Genomic DNA, 12,269 nt, shown 5'->3' with positions numbered 1-12,269 from the left:
GATAATCTGAGATGGATGATTTTGTTTTAAAGAATTGGTATGTCAGAAGCATATGCCATGCCTCATGGCCAATATGGAAATGTCAGGGGTTTAATTGGCAGCTGTGAATAGCAGCACCTGCAAACAGCTCAGGGCTTGTTCCTGTGGTCTGGCAACATTCTTACTTTATGCTTTAAATAAAGGCTTACTCACTGGGACAGAAATAACTGACAATGGATGATTGATGATTGCCCATCACGCAATGGCTGACATCTAGCATTCACCAGGTCCATTTACGAGTGCACGTCCAGATTTCATTAACGGGGGCATGACATCCAGGAGCAGGCCTGCTACAGATGGCTACTCAGTAACCTAGTTCAGGACACCTAGAATAGGCTGACTTTTTTTAACCTGGAAAAATAGTGCACTGGGGATTCAGAATGCTTCAGGAAGATAATTTTCAAAATTCTCTCTTTTTTTTCCTGCTTGTTCTATTGCTTTTTGTGAGAGTTTGTTGGGTTTCATGTTCAATTACAGGTTGCCTTTTACATTTCTCTGATTCTTATTGCAAACTGGCTTTGCATTTGAAACATTTGCAATGAGGAAGAGGCATACTAAAGGAGTTATATTTCTAATTATTAATTCATAACACTCTCATGTCCAGGGGACTATTTAAGCTTTGAGTACAATAATGTTTACTATTTTAATTAGGAGGGGCAAAGAAAGTGCAAAGAAATAAATCCACAGTGCAAACAAATGGCTAACATCCTTTTCCACACCTGGACATCCATCAGCCCACAGCGGGCCGCTAGGTACAGCCAAAAACATACAAGCAATGTTGGAAAGATCACTGGTGTAGCAAACCTTTCAAAATAAATAGTGCTAAACTAAAACAAACTTGCACTGTTCAATAAAACTTAGAGTATCTCCAGGCTGGTATGTTCCAGCATAAAGCTAACATTTAGCTTTAATTTTCTTCCCGTTTCTTCTCCCCAGGTCCGCTTTTGCCCAGCTACAAACTTGGGCTACACATCTGCCTTGACTCATGTTTTTTTTCTCAAATTAAGTTTTGATCTTCTCTGAGGCACTTATAAATCTTTTCAATTTTTAGTGCCTGGGCCATGGGTTATTTCGTGGTCCACCTTTTGGACAATGGCAGTTCCTAAAATCCAGTTTTAGGAAAGTGATGAGTCATTGCGCTAATTGGGTCTTCCCCTAGAATTTTTCCCCTGTATTTCTTCAGCAGCTGCTTATGAACTCATTTCTACAAACCGCTGTACTGTAGGCTTTTCATTAGCCAAACTTGAATAAAACAGACAGTTGTTTGTAGCCCTTTCTGAATCTCACCATACTGTCCTGAGGGAAGTAGGGCAGGCATCTACACTGTCATTTCACAGCTAGAGGAGCTGACTGAGAGAAATGAGGCAACTGGTCCCACACTGCACACCTTCAGTGAACACAGGAGCCTCTACAAGCATCTACAACACACACTTGGCTCTCCATCGGACGGTTTGGCTAGTAAGGCTCATAGACCGTATGGCACATACCACCTGCTTATTGTGGTTCTTGACTAATGTGAAACCACAGCCAAAGAATGGCTGCTCTGTAAATGTCCTAATTCAACCAGAACCATTTTGGGAGCACCAGTGGACAAGGCTAGGGTCCCAAGCATGCACAAAAGGCTATGCTAGCTGCCATTTGGTACATAGTACATTACTGCAAAATTTGGGAGTTGTGCCTTGCCTCTGAAATTGCTTCCCTTGACTATGCATCCATCTAGTTGGCTTTCCAAATCACTTTTTTTTTTTTTGCTATAAAATCTGCTGTCTCTTTAATTGCATTCAGTTTTACAGTCTCTCCCAGGAAGAGCAGATAATTATAATATATATTTCAACAGAGAGAGAGAGGCAGGTGTTAGGCTAAGATAGAAATCCTAGTTTTAGCCTTGACAGTTCATACAGTTTAGCTGGATCTTAGTGTAAAGTCACCAGACCAGGCAAGTTCAATTTCATTGTTTATGGTTTTTCTGGGTTTAGGGGATCACATGACTATAGATTTAAATTCTGAGGTTATAAAATGACAAAAATGATTGATAATAATGACCGAAATGGTTGCATTTTGGTCTTGTATACAAGAAAACCTGGTTCATCTGTAAACCCAAGTGAACCAGACATGGAAAGCGACTAAGGCCACTTGGATAAGCTGTCAGACTTCTTGGGATTGAAGTATGTCTGCACATTTACTAGCTATGTAATCTTGGACAAGTCATTTAACCTCTCTGCTTCTGTTTCTTTATCTGAAAATTGGGATAATAGCAGTTTCAACCTATAGGTTGTTATGAGGAATAAATGATGTAACCATGTAAAATACAACACAATGCATAGCTAGATATACATATTATTTTCAGAGAATAATTGTATTGCAAAAGGCTAAGATCCCTGGAACAAAGGCAGAGATAGAGAGGACAGAAATTAGAGAAATATCCATTAGCAAATTCTCCTCTAACAAATGCTAACATTTCAGAATATATCCGAAACTAATTCCTGCTCTTGAGATAAGTGGGTTCCTCCCATATTGAGATCATCTTAGTTTCCACGAACATGGTATTTATAGTCAAAATAAAGTCATTCCTGTGAAAATACCCTTCAAATTGTTCTGGTTTGCTTGTGTACATCTCTGTATGTGTATGTCTTTCTTGTAGGTTTGGAATTAGTAGGAGGCTGTATCACACAGGCCATATAACTGAATGATTTACTGAATTTTCCCCATTCCAACTGGTTGTTATGGCCAAGGCCAGTTCTGGGCCAGCTCTGTTGACTGTGTTTCTGGGCTGCTCTCATAGGGCCTCCTAAGGAGTTACCAATTTTTTCCAGACATCTGCTAAGTACAGTTGTGCATTACAGACACTGCCACTTCCCTATCTCTAGAATGAAATAGAACATGTAGGCAGAATCTGAATATTAGTCAAATAAATTCTCATTCCTAGTGATGAGTAATTGAAAGCAATTTTAAGACCACCTTTATTTTACATCAACATGGATGGGATGGAGGAGATTATGCTAAGTGAAATAAGTCAAGCAGAGAAAGTCAATTATCATATGGTTTCACTTATTTGTGGAACATAAGGAATAGCAAGCAAGACACTAGGAGAAGGAAGGGAAAAATGGGGGGGGGAATCGGAGGGGGAGACGAACCATGAGAGACTATGGACTCCAGGAAACAAACTGAGGGTTCTAGAGGGGAGGGGGGTGGGGGGATGGGTTAGCCTGGTGATGGGTATTAAGGAGGGCACATACTGCATGGGGCACTGGGTGTCATACGCAAACAATGAATCATGGAACACCACATCAAAAACTAATGATGTAATGTATGGTGATTAACATAACATAAAAAAAAACTAATGATGTACTGTATGGTGACTAATATAACATAATAAAATAAAATGAAATGAAAAAAAAAAAGACCACCTTTAATACCTGCATCTGTGCATACCACCCTTCCTTAAAGAAGCATTGGGCTTCTTTGCTAAGGATCAGAAGTCATCATGGCTCATTCCCCTCTCTGACTCTCCAAATTCAACCTATCAAGCCCCACCCCCAATAGTTGTCATATCTATTTTCTCCTCTCTGACTCTACTTCTCTAGTTAAGCCCTATATCTTCTTTTGTTTGGACTATGTAATGGCCTCCCAAATAGCCTTATTGATTCTTGTCTCTCTCCCTTCAAATTCATAATCCAGCCTCCAAAGTGCCACTGGAGTAATCTTTCTTAGAGCCTAAACCTCACCCATGGTTCACTATTGCCTTCAGAATAGAAGCCAAGTTTCTTAGCACTACATAAAAGGCTTTCATGATTTAGCCCTTGACAGTTTGGTCAGCCTCATCCCCCCACCCCTTACCACTTGTGTTCTGGTAACACTGAACTGCTTAACAGTTCTCTCTCTCTCTCTTTCTCTCTCTTCCATGTTCTTGTAAATATTATTCCCAGTATACAAATCATCTTCCTCTTGTGTCCTTAGCATGCTACTATTTACATTTTAAGATTGGTTTACCTTTTCATTGACTTCTCCAGAAAAAAAAAAAAAATCAGTTACCCCCTCCTCTGGGCTATTTATTTTTGTACAGACACAAATGAGATTTTTCTATATATTTATACATCCAATATAAATTTGTTTCTTTGTTCTCTGTTTCCCCTACTAGACAGTAAGTCTTTGAACATGCGATCATTTCATTCATCTTTGGATCTCTCTATTCATTGTCATGGGCTTTAGGTACAAGATGTGTTGTGAACAGAGTTCTTCATGGTTTTATAGTTACTCAAGGACTCATCTAAACAACTGTGTGTGATAAATAAAATCACATGAAAATAAAATCCAGCTCGGGCAAATGAAGTACTTACTAAAATGCATGCCTTAGACTGAATTCTTCCTCTGATGCCTTTGATAACACAACCCAAGCAGTACCTGCTTACCATCCCCACAAATTCTATAACTTACCAAGCTTTAATTAAATAGCTAGCATCTTGACCAATTAATTGGTGTTCATACTTGCAAATTTTAAAAATAATGATAATGACAAAGAATTATAAGCTTGGAGTTTTTCAGTCTTAAATGGCTCAGTCCCAAAGTTTGGTCCTGTCCTTTAGCAACATTGTGCCTTTTGTGTGGAAGTGACTTTTCCTCTTAATTAATTAATTGGTCCATCCAAAACAATTAATAAAGAGAAAATATGTAAAATAATTAAGGAGCAAACTTTGAGGACTGGAGAACAAGTACATGTCATTGACTCTTGGGGTGGGTTTTGTTTTTATTGCTGCCCTGTTCCCTCCCCAACCCAATTACCCTGAGGCTTTTAGAGCAGAAAATTCCTCACAATTTTCATTAAGAACCATAATATCAAGGGAAGAATCATTCAGCTACAACAGATTGTCCTGAGGTGCAATGGTTTTCAACTTGAGGGCAAATGTTTCTTCAATCATTTTTTTTTAAAGGGAGAAAGGAGTTATTTTGAATACATGTAAAATGCAAATAGAATGACGATGGATGTTTGGGAAGCTCACACCTACTAAGTCCAAAGCAGCTTTGATTTAAAAATTGAAAATTGGCAAGTGATCAATCAACAGTGGCTTCCAATTGCTTTTAATGTCTTGACAAAATACAAATGCTATTTTAATGACAGAGATGTTTTACTTTGAAAAGTGGCTGTGGAACATGCCCAATAACTATAGAGATGTTTTCCTCTGAATACATAATCCACATGATCAGCTACATACACTCTCTGGTACTGTATGCCTGTGACTGACATAAAGCATTTTAATTTTAAAAATGTTTTCCAAAGTGCCGGCACACATGTTTATGCATTATAGTTATTGCATGGTATTAGATGGAAAACACACAAACTTTTTAAAAAAATGTTGACTCTGTGCATGGCCACACAATGGAATATAATGGAAACCAGGAAAGGAGAAGACTTGTGTCACTTCACAGGCAAGGCCAAATAAAAAAAAAAGCCTTTGACAATTCAGTCATGCTAAAAGCAGGAGACAATAGTGACATAAGAAAACACACTCGACATTAAGGCAGCAGAGTCCTTCTTAATCACAGCAGGTCTAGACAGCTCCCACAGCTGTGTCTGCTCTCTCACAGAGTGATGTGTGGCCCTAGCTGGAGGGTGGCATGAGCTCAGAAGGGAATGTCAGCACAGGGTCTTAATTAATTTCCTTCTGCCGGAGTGTGTGTGTCACAGGGTGGTTTTGCATTTGCTAGGAGGCAGCTTAGTGGGAGAGCCTTAGGTGCACAACACCTCGACTTACCAAACCACAGGGCAGAGCTCTCACCCTCCTGAGAGCACATACAGTCCCTTCCTGGCAGAGCCATCCAAGGCTCTGCCTTCCCTCTGGGCCAGATTTCAGCCTCATGGCCTGCCCTTTCTAGCTCAGAAGGGGCTTCCCCAGCTGGCTTCAAGTGGCGTGCCTGGCCAAGAATGCTGCTTCTGTGGGGTGTTTTGCAGCAACCCAAGACGGGGGTCTGAGGCTGGAGGGCTAGAGACCATGTTCTCTGTTCCTGCTGGCTCCAGGTGTTTTTTAACTGTCAGGAGCAAATAAAGCATCAGCTGTCCTCCCCATGTCCTGTGGGAATAGAGGTGACAGACCTGATGGCTTTAAATGCAGACATCAAAAATGCCCCAAAAGAACATTGCTAATAAGATGCGTAGAACATAATCCATCAAGCTCTTCTATGGAGACTGTGCCCCATTTATTTCTGGTAAACAATGGGGCTAGATCTGATCTAGTCTCTCTTCCAAAGACAATGAAGTCTCTTTCTTCTGAACCCTGGAACTTGGATGATCTGTCTATACCAATAGTTCCTAATTCAATTGACAGGAGCCTGGCATTGTGATGGGAGAGATGGGCAAGATCCAGTTATCAGCCTGTTATCAGCCAGATGAATTCTGTTATTAGCCAAATGTGGCTTACCTTGCTGAAAGCTTGGGTTATCAATGGCTGTGGCAGCCTCTGAGAATCAGCTTGAGGTTTGGAGGTGGTAAAGTTAAAAAATGACCCTTGAGTAGTTGACTTGTTTAGGGCAGGAAAACAGTTTGCTATAACCTCACTGAAGGCACAAACATTTGGTCAGAAACAATATTTTACTACACCTTCATTAAGCATCCAAGCAAAATTGTCTTCCAATTGGTTGACAAAATGGAATTATTCAAAATAAAGTCCCCTACCCTTTCAAATGCAGTCCTCTGGCCTGGGGGTCTAGAAAAGCTGGACTCTTGTTCCAACTTTGAGTGGCTAACATTTCCAAACCCTGGTATTTTTTCCTAGAGCTGCCACAGTATCATTTGACCTATTGCACTGAAAGACTAATGGAAGAAAGTTTTTTGAAATCCCAGAGACCACCTTTATACGTTCTGGTTACTCATCTGTAAAATGATGTCACCAATGTGACAAGATAATTTCTAAGGCTCCTTCTGTTCTCTTCTGTTTGTACGGTGCTATGATTCTGATTATCATTCCCTGGAAGGCTTTCTCTTAGTGTTCTGAGATACTTGAAAGAATATAGCTTGTATATTTGGGAGCTGAACATTTAAAATTCTCTTTAGGCAAATGTTTCTTTCATGTGGTACACCATTTGCAAATGTATTTTGGGACCAATTTTTTTCCTGTTGTATCTGACATGGATCACAGGGTTTGCCCCCAAATCTCCATCATACACATACCAAGGTCTGGAAGATTTATTACTGACCTAAACAAATCATCATCATCATCATCACCATCACCATCTTTATTTCTTCTTCATTTCTTTCCCTCTAGATACAATCTAGTAGGCCACGCTGACCTGGGTTAAGAATTTTTCAAATATAAATGGTCTAAATGTTACTTTACTTGGCAAAACAAAGGCAGGGTAAGTAATTTTTCCAAATCTCTCTTCAGACATGCCTTATAAGGAAGGTTTTCTTTCTAGGGGGATTTGGACTCTCATTAATCTATTTCTCCTCTCAACAATAAAATGAAAAATGGAATGAGATTATCAAAATGGATAGTCTGGTGTGGACCTGATAACATGCTTTTGAAAAGTGGTTTACATTTGACATCAGTTAAGCTCCCTGGGCCAGCACATCTCAGGTCTGCTATGTGGGGCCTGGATCCACTCCCTGCTTGGACACAAATATGCTTTATTGGTTTCAAACGCCTCTCAGGCCAGTTGGAGGGATGGATGAATTCCTAGGGCAGAACTATAAATATCCCCTTACCCTATCTTATTCAGCATTTATACAAAGACATTTTTGTGCAGTATGTTTTTTCCTTTACTTGAATATATATTTATTTTAAATTTCTATACTTTTTTATTATGTATATATTTTTATACATGGTACAAAAGGTATGTAGTATAAAGTGAGCAATTGGGGTATTTAAAATTCGATGTATCTTCCTTTGTGCCCTTTGGCATACGTAATTATAGAGTCCAACTGCTTCTTATGTAAGGATTTTAAACTATCTTAAGGGAGCGGAAAGTCCTGTGTTTCTAGTAATCACAAGAACAACGGCAGGGAATACAGCTAATTTACCACTTAAAAATAATTCTTTCAAAGGAACCATTCAGAATGTATGGAGTGGCTTGAAGAAAAACAACAAGCTGACAACAACCTACTTGTAATATTGCTTCACTGGTTGTGGCTGTGCTTCTAATTAAATGTGTGATTAGCAGAAGTGACTAAACCCACGCTACGGCAGATGTGGCCAAGGTATGGACATCGCCTCTGTGTCTCACTCAGTTGATTAAAAATTTCTTGATACCTCTAACATCCTTCACCCCACTCTCTCAGAATCAGGTTTGTCGAGTCTCTCATGAGATAAACCACCCTCTCCTGATGTCCTTTAATAAGAGTGGAACCCAGTACTGCTCAATCCATAAGCCATTGAGAGAGGGTCCATACTAAGCTAAGAGCTTAGCCCTTATTAAGACTAAAAGCTGGTGACAGCTGGTGATATTTCTCACACAATAATATGCAAAGGAAAAAAAAAGCCAGGAAGGTGGCTACAATGCAGATTCCCAGGCTCCATGCCCAGAGATGCTGAGTCAGTGAGTCATGGCGAAGGCCCAGTGTCCTACCTTTAAAAACAGGCTTCTGGATGATCCTGATAACAATACCTGTGGCCTGAACTATGAGAAGCACTGGAGAAGGAAGGTCTGGCCACCTTCCTTAGGTGGAAGACTTTGCCCTGGGCCTGTGGCATTGTGCTTGAGGTCCGGGGACTCAGTTCCTCCCACCTCCCACGATGGCCCAAGACACACGAGGACCTCTAAAGGCATTTTCCTTGCCACACTGAAAAGTTCTACAGTGTGAGAAAAATGACTTGTTAGAACTCCTGAAGCAGAAAGGGCCGAGCCAACTGGGGAATCTAGGCCTCTCTTCAAAGCACAGACATCTCCCCGTGGCAGGAGGTCTCTTTGCACCAAATCCTGCAGCTGAAAGGCACGTGCTACATTAGTGAGCGAGGTGAAAGGAGACAGTGGGTGTCCACTCCACAGTCCCTTCTTATGGTGTGCCTGCTCTCTGTCCCGCGCCCTGAGGCCCATGTTAGGGAGTTCTCCAGAAAAGCCCCTCCTGTTCTCTCTCCTCACTATCTGGTGCTCCTTCTTTAGCAGACCTGCCCCGAGAGCTGTGACAGTCTATTTATCCGCAAAGTCAAACAGGCGTTCAGAGTCCCTGATGTGGCAACAATGCAGCAGCAAAGGGAAAATCAAGTACCTGAAGGCATTCCCACCTGCTGGGGCCTCAGGTGGGACCTCTCACTAGTTCCTCAGCTCCGCCCAGGCAGCAACTACCTTCCTTGCTCTGTAAGCTCAACTACCCCAGGCTCCCGAACCGAAGCACCCAGCCTCTACCCCGCACTCAATCAACCGCCTGTGGGCAGGTGAAGCAGATTCTCTGGGGAGATTTATTTATCCTTTTGGGAGAATCTGGGAAAGGATCCTGGATTTTTTCCCTGTAAGTGGTAAGCATCTTGCTGTATTTTTGCCCAAGCCGTGTTTTGCTGACCCAGAATGTTAATGAAATAAAGTCATCTCAGAAGTGATATTCCAGGGTGTGGCTGAGAAGAACGATATTAAAGATCTTTGAGTCTAGTCTAAAAGGCAATTCCGGGACTTCCATTCCAGCAAGACCAGTGCACAAAACTACCAGCTTAAATTCTCAACTGTATGCCCAAGTGTGGAAGCAAACTCTTCATATCCCCTACCCTGGGCAGAACTTCTTAAAACTCAAGATTTCACAATTTCCTGGTTAATGAGAAAATTTGGTAACAATTACTCATTCAAGTTGATGAAATATCCATTATTCAAAATAACCATAGAATTGCCAAATCTCCATTCCACTTTTTGCTTGACATAGCTTTGCAAAAGAATTTAAAGAATAAGGGTGTTTGTGTGTGTGTGTGTGTGTGTGTGTGTGTGTGTGTGTGTGTGTGTACAAGGCCTAACCACCAAAAGTGATTTGCCCAAGGTCACATAATAGTTCCCTGCCATTTCCTTTATTGTCTGCCCTCAAATCCTCTTTTTGTAGTAAGCAAAGGGAAATGACGTGGGCTTCTAAATTTCATTATAAAAGCTTCCATTTAAAACAAAATGTATTGCACATTATAATTGCATCCAGAACCAGGGAGGGCAGTGGCTTTCAACCTTGTGAGAACTCGGGCTGCTGTTAAACAGGGCTGACTTCAATGAACCCCAGTCCACCCTCCAGCCTGTGGATTATAGAGCATTTTCGAAAAATAGTTATACTGTGCAAAACACAGGCACATTTAATGTCATTTTTTTCTTTTGGTTAACAGAATGTACGTAATTTTCTTAACCAAAGAAATTATGGTAACAGTTCTGTAATGATAGTAAAGTGTTCTGTTTTCCTTAAAGTCCACGTTTGAATTTGTATACACTAAACTCTTTGGAAAAACAAAAACACAACTGTTAATTAAAACTTGTTGTTGTTTTTTCTCCCAAACAACAAGCTGTTGAATTCAACAATTTTTTTTTTTTATGCTGTTGTTGTTGTTTCAAACCTGCTTGTGGATGTAAACACAGCTTCTGTCTCTCCTTGATGGGCACAAAGGAGCCCAGTGAACTTCCCCTAGGACAACGATGACAACGGACATTTACTGAGTGCTTACCCATGCCAAGCCCTATGCCTAGCACTTTACAACCATTAATTTATGTAATCCCGCCTGCAGAGGCAGAAATTATGATCTCCTTCTCACAAGTGAAAAATTAGGCTTAGAAAGGTCAAGAACTTACCTGAGTTCACCCTGGCTGGGCAGTGGAGGAAGCCCTGCATCAGGACCCACAGCCTCCTCCTCCATGCTGCATGGTCACGGTCACATGGGCCACTTATGTTTGATTCACACTGAGGTTGTGAGCCTCTGAGGAGTTCCCACCACCCCACCCTACTAGTTTCACAGCAGATACTTAGAAAATACTATTAAAAATACAGAGGGCGCCTGGGTGGCTCAGCCGTTGGGCGTCTGCCTTCGGCTCAGGTCATGATCCCAGGGTCCTGGGATGGAGTCCCACATCGGGCTCCCTGCTCAGCAGGAAGCCTGCTTCTCCCTCTCCCCCTCTCCCTGCTTGTGTTCCTGCTCTCGCTGTGTCTCTCTCTGTCAAATAAATAAATAAAATCTTTAAAAAAAATATGGAATCCTTCCTTAAAATTCTCAAATTAAATTCAAATTCTATTTTACCCATGCCCATGAAACTTGTAGCAAGCACTCAGTTACTGAGGAGTTATTACCCAGGCCTTTGAACCTTAATTACTCCCAGGACTCTGAGCTGCATGGACAAAGCAAATAACGCAATGCAGAGCAAAGTAGAGATTCAGACAAGGAAACAGACATCACAGTTTTCTCCCCTCTACCTCCTTTTTTTTTTCCTTTTTGGTAGGCCTTGCATTATCAAATGGGCAGAGATGTGTTTCCTGTGCAAAGAACAAAAAGCAGGGGAGTCGGGGTGGACATCTTTCTGAAAACGTTTCAAGGCCTAGAGTTGAATATAGCCATATACCTTTGTTGATGCCCCTGTTACCAGTACCCATATTAAGACCAATACTCTAAGAATACTGAATCCCTTCCTTGGCAGTGATATGATACTCTTATTGGAATAGACCATTCAGCCATTAAGTTTTCTGTTAATATACTCAGGAGCTAGGCTTTGGGCCTCTGGGATGGATGAGCTCCTCCCTCTAGCAACAATATGCACTTATTGAGCACCAGCAGTCTTGTTGGGAGACAGACAGAACCAGACTCTCCTCCTGAATACTGAAAAAAAGGGAGTTCTTTCCGTTAGGCTCATTATGCTTGCAACGGCTCACCTGAGACATGGGTTGTTTTTCTAAAATAATTTCCTTTTATGTACGTAGAATTGAAACATTTTACTAACAATTACCATGATCCTTTCCAAGACTTTTCACAGACTTGCCACACCTAAGAGATTCTTTCTCTGTACAGTTTCAAAGATGGGACTCAATATGTTGTCCATCCATACTTAACAATCTCACATTTTTGCACAATGCTAAGAGATGGAATCATTTCCCTCTATTATGGAGAGGAATACCAAACAGAATTCTTCAATTACTTTTATTTCTGGATCCAAGTGAAGGGACTGTTGGAAAGTGTTTTTCAAAATGCACAAAACAGGTGTAAGATTTTTCATCAGACATGAAGCATTTGATATGATCATGAAAGAAATCCTTAAAATAAAGATTTCTTTTTAAATTCTATTTTAGATATCCAACATAT

At 40.9% G+C, this 12,269-nt stretch overlaps 1 long non-coding RNA gene across 1 annotated transcript in view; it reads right to left on the bottom strand.

Moving 5' to 3' along the window:
* LOC148163537 (uncharacterized) overlaps positions 1 to 10,854 on the bottom strand; it is a 129,350-nt gene extending 118,496 nt beyond the window's left edge. Inside the window, exon 1 of the long non-coding RNA XR_015768868.1 lies at positions 10,774 to 10,854. This is a non-coding gene — a long non-coding RNA (uncharacterized LOC148163537). The remainder of the gene's footprint in view (positions 1 to 10,773) is intronic.
* Between the last annotated feature and the right edge of the window lie 1,415 nt (positions 10,855 to 12,269).

Source organism: Eumetopias jubatus, unplaced genomic scaffold, assembly GCF_037043125.1.
Source record: "Eumetopias jubatus isolate StellerSeaLion01/CBP00866 unplaced genomic scaffold, mEumJub1_p1.0 scaffold_9, whole genome shotgun sequence".
Taxonomy (NCBI): domain Eukaryota; kingdom Metazoa; phylum Chordata; class Mammalia; order Carnivora; family Otariidae; genus Eumetopias; species Eumetopias jubatus.
This window is presented reverse-complemented; position numbering and strand designations above follow the sequence as displayed.